Source organism: Nycticebus coucang, chromosome 22 (assembly GCF_027406575.1).
Source record: "Nycticebus coucang isolate mNycCou1 chromosome 22, mNycCou1.pri, whole genome shotgun sequence".
Taxonomy (NCBI): Eukaryota; Metazoa; Chordata; class Mammalia; order Primates; family Lorisidae; genus Nycticebus; species Nycticebus coucang.
The window spans coordinates 6727498-6740104 of NC_069801.1; the positions used below are offsets into that span (position 1 = coordinate 6727498).

General features: G+C 48.4%; 1 protein-coding gene across 8 annotated transcripts in view; it reads left to right on the forward strand.

The window, feature by feature from the left end:
• Window positions 1-12607, forward strand: part of PIK3CD (phosphatidylinositol-4,5-bisphosphate 3-kinase catalytic subunit delta) — a 73146-nt gene that overhangs the window by 41525 nt on the left and 19014 nt on the right. For 6 of the 8 annotated variants that reach the window (XM_053577266.1, XM_053577267.1, XM_053577270.1 and 3 more), the window contains one exon: window positions 2947-3062. The gene's annotated coding sequence lies outside the window, so the exon portion shown is untranslated. Of the gene's footprint in view, window positions 1-1118; window positions 1253-2946; window positions 3063-12607 lie in introns of those variants that run through there. The other 2 variants (XM_053577269.1, XM_053577268.1) reach the window with 2 other exon arrangements.

Genomic DNA, 12607 nt, shown 5'->3' on the forward strand with positions numbered 1-12607 from the left:
CTGTCGGTTTCCTCCTTGTCCTCTTCGTGTGCAGTAGGGAGGCTCCTGGCGCTCACTGGCCTGTATTGGGCTGGCTCTGCCCTGGGCGCCTCCCCAGGAGCAGTTAGGACCCCCAACGGGTGTTACTCAAACCGCTTACCCCCCACCCCCCGGTACCCGCCTGGGGAGATTCTGGTCCTCACACCCCAGCTGCCCCCTCTGTGCTGCATTGTGGTAGAGTCTGAGGGTGTAGACCCGAAAGAACATTGTAAGAGGACATGAGCCCTTGCAGAGCAAGAAGCGTGTAGGTTCAGCACCAAACCGGTTCCAAAGCCGCTAGCCCGCCAGGAGGCCGTGCGGAAGGGGTGTCTGTGAGCGTGTTAAGAGTCCGTGAGCCTCGGTTTCCTCACTTACAACCCGAGGAAGAACTACGCCGACCTACGGTGTGGACGCCGGGATGAACCCTGGAGCGCCTGGACAAGTATGCAGGCGCGGACGACCTGGCCGCGCGCACAGCTGCTAGCGATGAATTTATTTTCTAAATCTCACATGACGGAAAGCCGCGGATGGAAAGGCCCAATGGCTGGGGCCCAGGCAGCAGGCTGTCCCGGGGCCCAGAGCCCGGGTGGCCCCGGCTCCCAGGGTGTGACATGGTCTGGTATCCCGCCCTTTCTGGTGATGCTCAGGGAAGTGCGGAGCCGAAAGCTCTTTGGCGGAACACTGGCCTCGCTCACTTTGCAAATGGCACTTTCTATCTGTTAGTTGTATGGCGAGACCCCTAGGCTAGGGCCAGCATGCACGCGCCTCAGGGTCCCGGGCAGTTCAGAGGCTCCGGGAACTAACCCCCCAAATCCCGCCCTGCAGAGTCCGGGCTTTGGGGCTGGAGCAGCGCGGGTCAGGGAGGATTTGCAGCGTCCGCAGCCGTCCGCTTTCCGGCTCTTCTTCTGGCCGGGGGTGTGAGAATTTGCCGACGGTGCCCGCGCGATCTCTGGCCCTGGCCCCGCCCCGGCCCCAGAACGCCCCGCCCCTCACCGGCGCCCCGCCCTCCGGATCCGCCCACGCGAGCTCGTTGTCCGGGCCCCGCCCAGGGCCGCGCCCCTCGGCCGCTGCCCCGCTCGCCCGCACCTCGCGCGGCTGGCCTGCCCTGGACCCCTGCGGCTCCGCGCCGCCGCCTGGAGGCTCGGGTCCTGCTGTGCCTCCGGGACCCACCCGCTGCGTCCCCTGGGCAATCGTCTCCAGGGAGGCCGGGCCCCGCCCCCGGCACCGACCCCCGGTACGGAGCCCACCTGTGCGGGCGTCTGCGGGGACCCAGTGCCCCCAGCTGCCGAGCACCGCCCCGCCCCGCGCCAGGCTTTTGTCCGCGTGGGGCCGGGAGGGCGGGGTCGGTGGAGCAGCCGAGGGGTCCCGGAGCGTGGGGGCTGGGGGAGGTGGAGGCGGAGGGTCGCGCTCGCGCTGTGGTTCTCTGGTGTGGGCTGAGAGATGCTCCTGTCTCTCCATCCGGTCGCGTCCTTTTGTGCCCCCGGGGATCGAGAATCTCAGGTGTCTGGGCTGCATCCGCGGGAGGGATGAGCAGGGCCTGCAGCTGGCTCCGCACTTGGACGCGCCTGTTCGGGGCAAGCTGTTTACTCGTCAGGGATGGAACAGTTACTGTGCGCGTCCTCCCCTCCCCCTGCCCCGGATTCGGGACCAAGCGTCCTGCGCTCTGACCATCCCAGGCTTTGCCCTTGAACCCAGAGGGGCTAGAGGGCGGCAGACCCAGGTCCTCCTGCCCCGCCAGCTTAACAGGGGTGGGGGGACGGGCGCCTTCTCCCCTGCCGCCCTCTTGTGAATTCTGTCCTGGCTCCGTATTTACTGACCCGGATTCCTGAGGAGTAATTCTTTCCTTACCTTCTCTGACTCTTCTTCTTTCGGCTCCATCATCCTTTTGCTTTGTCTTTCCTGTTTTCAAAGTGCTGTCGCTGTGATCCTGTCTCTTTTCCCTGTGCCAGGGCGGCTATTATTTGTATTGGCGATTCCAGTATTGGCCAGTCTCGTTACTGGTCAGCAGTGGAAGTTATTTATCCCTTCGCTCTTGGGGCTGACCGCTCCTTTCTCTGGTGGAAGGGCCTTGGGAAATTCTTACCATTCTCCGTGGGTGCTGAGGGAAGGGACCGTCCAAACCCACGTTCCGGGGCTCTTGCACAAGGTCCACAGAGCCTCCACAGAGACGGCGGCCCAGAGAACTCCAGCTTGGTCCTGGGGCAGTGTGATCCCTCAGTGCACACCTTTCCACTGTGGGTTCTGAAGGTTCTACTTTTTCTCTCCTGGGGAAGCCAGTGGTTTAGGTTTCCTGCTCCTCAGGAGCCCTCCTTGGCCCTCCTAGTGGGCTCCAGGCTGAAGTCTCTTTGCTGCAAGGAAGCTGTGCCTGGGATTGGGAGAAGGGATCAGGTCCCAGTGTTGGGCTGGGGCTCTGGTGTTCCTTTTTCCCTTTTTGGGGTCCAGTTATTTACAGGATCTGCTAAGGTACCAGTAGTGGCAGTGAGTGGGCAGCCCCTGCCCTGGCATTCTTCCTTTTTATCTCCAGCCTAAGGGGATAAATTAGCCTTGGGCCTTGAAAACAGAGCCACATGGGGACTCAAGACCTCAAGTTCACAAACCTACTTTTCAGCCATTGAATGGAACTCGAACCCGAGCTTGGCTCAGATCAATTACTTTGCTTTCAAAAACCAAACAAAACCAGAAAACAGCTTTAAAAATGATCTGAGTCATTGTGTATTCCTGCTTCAGCACAGACGTGCTCCTGGGGTTGGTTTCAGTACCACCAAAGGGAACCGGGGGTGGCATCCATGCAGATGGCAGGAAAGGCCGAGCAAGCAGAATGTAGCTGGTTTACAAAAAAGGGAGAGTGAGGTGAAGCTGTAAGAGAATGCACAGGCTTCTGAGGCTCTCTCTTTTAAAAATATTTTTCTTTCCTTTTTTCCCCCCCAGACAGATAAGGAGCTCAAAGTCAGTCCACGGCGGGATGACATTCACTGATTCCAAAGCATCTTTAATCTGCCAGGAAGAGGAGCTTTTGCTGGTCTTTCTTGGACCATTCCAGAGAGGTAGGTTGGGGGGAGCGGCCAAGTATGTGGGGGAAGGATGAAGAGATACTACTTTATAGGTAGGTGGACAATTTGAACAAAATCCACCTGCTGTTCCTCTCTAGCCAAAGGAGGACTTCTCCATAGGACTGGCTTGCCCAAAGGAAGAGAATGACCCAAATTTGGGTTAGAAGCGAATGAGGGGGACGTGAACTAGACCTCAGCCAGTTTCCCAAGAGAGGATGCTGCCACCTGGGAAAAGAAGAAACAGGTTTACTTCAAGGAGCCCATTATTAAGCTGGAGCATTTGGTATTTGTTGACTCTCAAATACCAAATTTGACCAAATTCCATGGTAGACTTGAGCTGACCTATTTGGAAAGAGAAGTCTTTTTTTTTTTTTTTCTTTTGAGATAGAGCCTCAAGCTGTTGCCCTGGGTAGAGTGCTGTGGCATCACAGCTCACAGCAACCTCAAACTCTTGGGCTTAAGCGATCCTCTTGTCTCAGCCTCCCGAGTAGCTGGGACTATAGGCGCCCCGCCATAATGCCCGGCTATTTTTTTGGTTATAGTTGTCATTGTTGTTTGGCAGGCCCAGGCTGAATTCGAACCCTCTAGCTCCCGGTGTATGTGGCTGGCGCCTTAGCCACTTGAGCTACAGGCGCAGAGCCTGGAAAAAGAAGTCTTAAAACAGTTTTCTGTTTTAAGGAAATAGATTTAATTTTCAAAATTTTATTTATTTAAAAAAATTGTCGGGTGGCGCCTGTGGCTCAGTGGGTAGGGCTCTGGCTCCATATACCAAGGGTGGCGGGTTCAAACCCGACCCTGGCCAAACTGCAACAAGGAGATAGCCAGGCATTGTATTGGGCACCTGTGGTCCCGGCTACTCTGGAGGCTGTGGCAGGAGAATCACCTGAGCCCAGGAGTTCGAGGTTGCTGTGGGCTTTGTGACTCCATGGCACTCTATGGAGGGCGATAAAGTGAGACTCTGTCTCTACAAAAATAAATAAATAAATAAATAAATAAATAAATAAATAAAAATTTTAAAAATAAAAAAAATAATAAAAACTTTCCAGAGTCAGGGTCTCACTGTGTTGCCCAGGTTGGTCTCAAACTCCTGCCTCCGCCTCCTGAGTAGCTGAAACTACAAGTGTGTGCCACTATGCACAGCTGAGTTTTTATAACTCAGTGTTGCTTCTCATAAGAGCCCATAGGTGGGGATGTTTTGTGTTTCCAGAGAGTTGATAGGATGCTCTTTGGAGGCTCTAGGACATTAGCGTGGAAGATGAGTGCAGTCCTTTCATTGTGCAAATGGAGAAACTTAGGCCAGAGACTGACACTGGTTCGACATTGGTGAAACACTCCCATCAATGGTCCTGGGGTAGCTGGGTATGGGCATAGAGCTCCATGATTGCAAGCCCTAGCAGGCCCCCTGCAAGCTCTGTGGACATGTAATACAGTGTTTTTCAAACTTTTTTATCTCACAGCACACATGAACCTATAGTTAAACTTCCATGGCACACTTCCATGTTGATCAAAAAAGAGTAAAAAGAATATACTGTTGTGCTTTGAACTTCTTTTGTAAATAACTAAATTAATGATCTTTAAGAATTTTGGCCAGGCAGAGAAGCTCATACCTATAATCCTAGCACTCTGGGAGGTCAAGGTGGTTGCAAGGGGGATGGGGTGGGAATTTCTTGAGCTCAGGTGTTCAAGACCACCTTGAATAAGAACAAGACCCCATCCCTATTAAAAATAGAAAAACTAGCCAGGTATTGTGGCAGGCTCCTGTAGTCCCAGCTACGCAAGAGGCTGAGGCAAGAGGATCGCCTGAGCCAAGAAATTGAGGTTGCTGTGAGCTATGGTGATTCTACCCAGGTCAACAGAGTAAGATTCTATCTCAGAAAAAAAGAAAAGGAATTTTCGTGGCACACCTTAGATCCTCTCAGGGCACACACCATGGCACACTGGTTGAAAATCACTGATGTGATGACACCGAATATTCCACTGGGCCAGCCACCATCATCTCGGGGTGGGAGGGGCAGGTTAGAGTATCGTTCAGCCTTAGACGCTTTCCCCCAACCTCGACCTCACTTTCTGTGGATCTTATCGGTACTTCCCAAATTTCTTGGGTGGTTGAAGGTCTCTTTAAAAACGCAAAATGTTAACCTGGATGGAATTGAAAACCATTCTCATAAGTGAAGTATCATGCAAATGGAAAAACAAACATCACATGTACCCAGTACTAAATTGGAACTAGTCGATTAACACCTGCATGCTCACATGAGAAAAAAAACTTAATGAAATTCAAGTGTGTGGGAGAAAGAGCGTGGAAAGGGGAAAGGGTTGGGTAAATTGTCACCCAATGTATACATTGCATGGGTATGTAGCACACTATCTGGGTGTAGACACACCTACAAATCAGACCACCTTACAAATGCAAACTGTGGAATCTGTTTGTACCCACACATTAATATTATTAAAACCCTCAAAATATTAAGTAGAATGTTAACCTATATACATAGACCTAGCGAGCCACTGTGGTAGAATAGAGTCTAGAGAAGAATTCCTTCCAGCCAGCACCCTATCCCATTCCCATGAGCCTCTGAAAGCCTTGGGGTGCTTCTTTGGACCCCCAAGATTTCCCCGAGCATAGGTAAAAGCTGTAGGTCATGTAGATCTGTGAGGGGGCAAGGTTAGGGGATTAGCGTTTTTAGTAAACACCTGTTTATACACATACTATCTTAATCTTTGTTTCAGAAAATGTCCCTCCACACACTTCTTTTAAGAGTCAGGCTTACCTGGACTGGAGTACAGGGGCAGCATCATAGCTCATCATAGCTCACTGCAGTCTCCAACTCCTAGCTCAAGCCATCTTCCTGGTTGAGCCTCCTGAGTACCAAAGACTGCAGGTGTGCACCACCATGCCCAGCTAATTTTTTTTATTTTGTGTAGAGATGGGGGTCTCACTGTGTTGCTCAGGCTGGTCTGAGCTCAAGTGATCCTCCTGCCTCAGCCTTCCATAGTACTAGGATTACAGGTGTGAGTTGCCACATCCAGGAGAAAATGCCTTTTAATAATATTTTTAATCCTCATGCTTTTTTGTTTATTAAAAAAACATGTCTTTACCGTCAAATTTAGAAAATGCAAAACAAATTATAAGCATACTCTTCTATAATCCTGCTCTTCTCCCAGATGAAAATCATTGTTTTTTTGTTGAAATATCTTCCCTACACTTCCCAGAGAGTCTCCTGTATGTGTATCTATTAAAACTTGATTTTTATTTATTGGTAAATATTATTAGAGACATCCACATAAACATAACTGATTGAATGCATGTTTTTTTTTTCCTCTTCTTTGTTCCAAAATTCCACTAAAATGAAAGTAAAGGAATAAGAAAGATGTAAATCCTTAGGCCAGGCACAGTGGCTTATGTGTATAATCCTAGCACTCTGGGAGACTGAGGCAGGAGGATCCCTTGAGATTAGGCATTCGATACCACCTTGAGCAAGAGCAAGAGCAGGACCACATCTCTACTAAAAAATGGAAGAATTAGCCAAGTGTCATGATACATTCCTGTAGTCCTTAGCTACTCAGGAAATTGAGGCAGGAGGATCACTTGAAACCAGGAGTTTGAGGTCGCTGTGAGCTATGATAACACTACTGTACTAGGGGCAGCAGAGTGAGACTGTTTCTAAAAAAGAAAGAAATAAATAAAAAAGATACCAATTCTTAAAACAGAAAAGTAAATGATAGAGGAGAGTGTGAACAAAAAATTTGAAAGATGAGAAGCAGGTGGGTGAGAGGGAATACTCCATGGCTAAGGTGGTAGTGTTAGTAATGAGCTGCAAGGTTGAGCTCCTGTTACAGAAGAGCCTGCAATAGGGTGGTGCCTGTGGCTCAAAGGAGTAGGGCACCAGCCCCATATTCTGCAGGTGGCGGGTTCAAACCCAGCCCCAGCCAAAAACTGCAAAAAAAAAAAAAAAATTATATATATATCACTAAAAAAATTTTTTATATATATATAAAAGAAGAGTCTGCAATACAAAGTGGTACTAAGTGCCTAGTGGCAATAGCAACAGTTTTGCCGTAGACATGATTATACCTGCATTGTGGTGTCTACATAGTACACTATAATTATATTTTCTTGTTCAACTTTTTGTTTTTCCTGGAGTTGACAGTTAACTCATCTTTTTATTTGCTTTGCTTTTAATGTACTCATGATTAATTCTTCCTCAAACTCTCCAATAGAACTAGGAAATTCTCAACAAATATGTCAGATAATCCATGAGTTCCTTCCATGGTTAATCAGTGAGAGTCAGTATTTTACTTGCAGACAAGAACTCTGACTGATTGAGAGACTGGTTAAAGGGATCCTCAAAATGATGGTGAAGAAAAGACTCAGTGGCAGTTATGCAGCTGGTCTACAAAGCAACCATCCCCATTTAGAACAAGACGGCTAAGAGCCCCAAAAGGAATAACTCTAAGAAAAATATGAAGTTAATGGATTATCTGACATATTTTCTATATTGTAAGGAGTTTTATAGTTCTTTTGGGAGAGTTTGGGGGTAGAGTTAGTGATTTGTACAAAGAAAACATACAAAAAAAAAGAAAAAAGGCAACTATCAACTACAGAAAAAACAAAAAGTTAAACAATAAAAAATAAAATAGTATCATATGTAGTTTAGCTTTGAACAATATTTACATATTCATAATAATGTAAACACTAAAGACTGATTTAACAAAAATATACCACATAGCTATATTCAGAAGACAGGAGAGAATATATACATGTGCATGTTTTTAGGAGGGCACAGGTTTATTTTTTAAAGCAAGAAGTTAAAAGCTGAAAATCAAGAAATATTAGTAAAACCTTATTATTTAGAAATATAAAGATAACTACTCAGAGAAACAACTGAAATTTGTTGGGATGGTATATACGTAGAAGTGAAGGTCAGGGGACTGCTATTTTTTGCTGTAAGAATTTTAGTTATAATTAATTTTAAAAATCGTGTACTTGTATAAATTTCCTAGAAATTAAAATGAAAAAGTTATTGTGACATCCATATTCATCCATAATGTAACACTTCATTTTTTTATGCTTTCTGAAATGTTTACCAACAAGCATATGTCACAGTGGTAAATATTTGTGCATTTTTAGTTCCATTTAAAGTGGGGGAATATTTGCCATTCTGTGTACTGTACATATGTGTGATTTTAATAACTGTATTCGATTCCGTTGAGTAATACATGATAATTTACTTAGCTATTTCCTTATCTCTTTTACAAACAATACTACAATGAATTTTTGAGTCCATACGTTTTTTGACTTTTGGATCCTTAGGATAATTCCCCAATTCTCCATGTTACCAGGTCTGAGGTCACAGATCTGTCTCTTGATTTTGATGAGTTGTATCATGGGATTCTGCCTGGCTCCAAGGCCTGTGGTCTCCTCAGAGGGCCACAAACTGAATACCATAAGACACGGTCCTGAACTTAGGGCAGGCTGCCAGCCAGCAGGTCTTCCAGCCCTGGGGGCTGTTCCATGGGCTGCCACCTCACTCCCAACTACAGGAGGGGCTATGGCTCTTAGGCTCAGCCCTGCTTGTCCTCTCTCTGAAATCAGTCAGGGCCCCTCTGAAGTATTTGGTGATGCTGGCAGAGGGGTTGGTGATGGCATAAATACTTCCATTAAAATCTTTGGAGAAATTCCTCTGCTGGCTGGTCAGGACTCAGAGGTCAGACCCCCTCAGCTGTTCACAGCTGGAGAAATTATTCTTGAAACTTGGACTTGAGAAAAAGCATCTAACCAGGGACACTTGTAAGAGTGACACAGTGTCCTAGGACACAGAACCCCAAGTCGGATTGTGGTGCTGTCATGCAGCTGTTTCTGTGAATCATACTGGCCGGGAGCGGGGAAGGTGAAAGGAACTGAGTTCACTCTGGTCCTGCTTTCTTGAATATTTTATTAATGACTTAGATGTGGAAGGAGACATTGTGCCTCAGTTATGGATGACTCAGTGGGGAGGGATTGCTTATGGTCCATCACTGGAGGAGACAACCCTGGCTCCTGGGGAGCTGTTACCTTCTGTGTTTGGGCCATCTCACTGTCTCCATGGCTGCACATCTGTCTGCAGCCTGATAACCCCCAATTCTCTCTCTCTCTGGCCACACAGATCTTTCCCCTGTGCTTCAAACCAGAGAGCTTGTCCCTCGGCTATCCTCTTACAGAGGCCTAGTAAGCTTGGACGCAGTACATGTGAGCAGGCGCCGGCTGGCTCAGCCCCTAGTGATCTCTTTCTTCTTTTTTTGTGTTTTGTTTTTTTTTTTTTTGGCCGGGGCTGAGTTTGAACCCGCCACCTCCGGCATATGGGACTGGCACCCTACTCCTTGAGCCACAGGTGCCTCCCTATCTCTTTCTTCTTTTTATTCCAACCACCACTTCCATCTCCCGAACCCGAGCCCAGCTGCCATCCTCTTTTCTCCTCCCTCCCTGTCTCCCATCTGATCTCCTAAGTATGTCCTGATGCTGTTCACCTGCAGCACCATCTCCTGGGTCTGGCCATTGTGGCTGCCCCAGCCTCCTCACCTCCCTGCGCCCTGCTGGTCTGTTCAGCTGGCGCCTCCCACCTTTCCATGGAGTGCTCCTAATTTCCTCTCTCTGGGATGCTCCGGACACCAGCTAGACTGACTCACTCTAGATCTCAGCTCCCGTGCCCTCTTCTCAGAGGGGCCCTTCCCAGCCTCCCTACATGGGGCACCCCTCCCAGCTGTTCTCCTTAGAGACACCACGTGGCACACTGTCGCTGTGAGATACTAGATGTGATCACCCTACTCGCTCACCTGGGTATGTGCGTATCAGGGTCTCCCCTTCTTCGGCTAAAGGTCCTTCAGGACAAGGACCCTTGGTCCATTCGCCACTATATTCCCAGTCTCATTCAGTTCCCACCACTAAATACTAGTGGAATAAATTAATGTATCACGGGTGGAGTGATAAAATACAAAACATCAAATGTGAATCCAATTATGTTCAGAAGATGAAATTACCGAGGATAATTGTGAATTCTTGCATTTCAACTCAGGAAATGAATATTCCTGTATAGGCAGGGAGAAATGGTCCTGCAGTGAAAAATGCCTGGGGAGATGGCAGCTGCCAAGCTCCTTGATGTCACCACCAAAACTCTTCTTGGGACAGGAGCAGGGAAGCATGATACACTTTTAGGCTAAGCAAACAGGAGATTGGTGCCCAGGAAATTTTTCTGTAAGTTAACTTGTTAGGCCCTGTCTGGAGCATCCTGTTAGCTTGTGGTGCCAAACTTTGACCAAAAGCATTGAAGAACTGTGCTGTAGAGAGAATGGTGACAGGAACTGGGAATGCTTGACCTGAAGAGTAGACACCTTTAGGACTTGTCAGGTGCCACCATACAACACACGAATAGTCAGGTAGATTCCTCTGTGTGACTCTTTTTTTTTTGAGACAGAGTCTCAAGCTGTCACCCTGCATAGAGTGCCATGGCATCATAGCTCACAGCAACCTCCAACTCTTGGGCTCAAGCGATCCTTTTGCCTCAGTTTTTCTATTTTTAGTAGAGACGGGGGTCTCACTTTTTTGCTCAGGTTGGTCTCAAACTCATGAGCTCAAGCTATCCACCTCCTTGACCTCCCGGAGTGCTAGGATTATAGGCATGAGCCACTGCACCCGGCCCTCTGTGTGACTCTTAATAGTAACACAAAGGACAGAGGCTGGCTCCTAGAGGCAGGCCAGTTTCCAAGGAAAGAACTTTCTAAACACTAGAAGCTTCTAAAAATGGACCTTGCAGCTGCATAAATGGAAATACATACTTCCAGCTATAAGTGACGGAAAACTCAACTCAAACTGCTGTAAGTGTCGGGGGGAAAAGGCAGCAGAGACTTACTGGCTAATAGAGCTAAAAAGCACAGGGATAGGGCTGGCTTAAGGCATGGCTTGATCCAGGGAGTCAGAGGCCATCCTCAGGACCTAGGCTATACCCTCTGCTCTGAGCTCTGCTTGCCTCTATGTTGGTCTTTTCTCCCCTTCTGCTTCTTGTGACAGTGAGTGGTTACCAGCAGCTGGAGAAGATAGTCTGTCTTCTCTGCTACCCAAGGAAGAAATCTCCAAAGAAGTCTAAATGTCAGAATCTACTGGACTGACTTGATACCACAGAGCTATTCAGAAATCACTGTGGCCAGGGAGATGATTGGCTGGGCCTGAGTCCTGTTCCCACCTCTCACCCAATCCCTATGACGCTGGGGGAAATCCAGGCTTCTGATTGGCTGAGCACCTGCGTCTCATGCTCTCCCAGTATTCAGGAGTGACATGAAGTCAGCCCATCCGAACCACATGGACCGAGGGTGTGTTGAGTTTGTGAAGAGTCCCCAGCTCCCAGATGAAAAAGCAGAAGCCCCCTATTCCCCTCCAGTGGCTGCCCCCCGCCCCCATAACCCCATGTCTTCTCCTTACATAGATGATCAGTTCTGCCCGTGTGCATTTCTCTATATGGTTGGGATCATGGGTTCCTATTTTTTTGTGGTCAGCTTCCTTTGCTCAGCTGTACACGTGTGAGATTCAGTTATGTCATATGTGTTTGTCGATCATTCCTTCTCACTGCTGTGTAACATTCCATTGGGATAAGATGCCACAATTGGTTTCCATTCTACTGCGTTTCCCAGCAGTGGCAGTTTCCAGTACGGCTGTCCTGAACAGTGATGCTATGTACGTTTGAGGACGTGCCTTCAGTGCTCATGTGCTCGCATTCCTGTGAGGTGCATACCTAGAAGTGGGGTTTCTGGATCTTATGATGTAGGTGAGTTCTGCCCTAGGAGATGCTGTCAAACAGTTTTCCAAAGTGTTTGTACCGATTTGCATTCTTGGGGCAGTTGCAAAGTCCTGGATTAGCTGGTGTCTCTGTCCCCTATGTACAGGAGAGCGATACGTGTCTGGGCTCCCGCTGGGGGAGAGGGTGGGACTTGGCTGCTGTGCTCTAGGTCCTAGAGAGAGGAAGGGAGCGGCTACTTGCTCCTGAGCTGTCTCTGGTGACCGTCCCTGGCATTTGATGATCCCCTGTGCACACCATCCATGATCTTCCTCTGTGAAGAATGAGCTTTCATGGGAAAGGATTTCCCTGCATCCCAGATAGGTAAATGTGGCTGAAGACTTCATGTCCAGAGTTCTGGGGCCAGGAGAGAGAGGGGCGTATCTTTCTCAGAACTCAGGCCTTCAGGGAGAGTCCCTGGGAGTGTCGGCCTCACGTGCTCATTTAGGCCTTAGCAGACTAAGCAGTCACAGCTGCCCCTGATGTCCCAAGCTTGGCCAAAGCAGATTTCCCATCATCAGTGGGTTCTCTAGGATTCCTGACTGTCCCCCAAATTTTAAATAAAAAATGTAATCATTGGGCTGGTCATTTTCAGCAAAAGGAACCTGAAGTAGGATGTGGTTTTACAATCAGAGGAAGTGGATTCCAACAGTGGCAGTGGGGTGGTGCAGGGCAGTGCTCAGCTCCTACTGCTCAGAGCAGCCTCTGCAGCCAGCGGAGGGCCAGGCCTGGCCC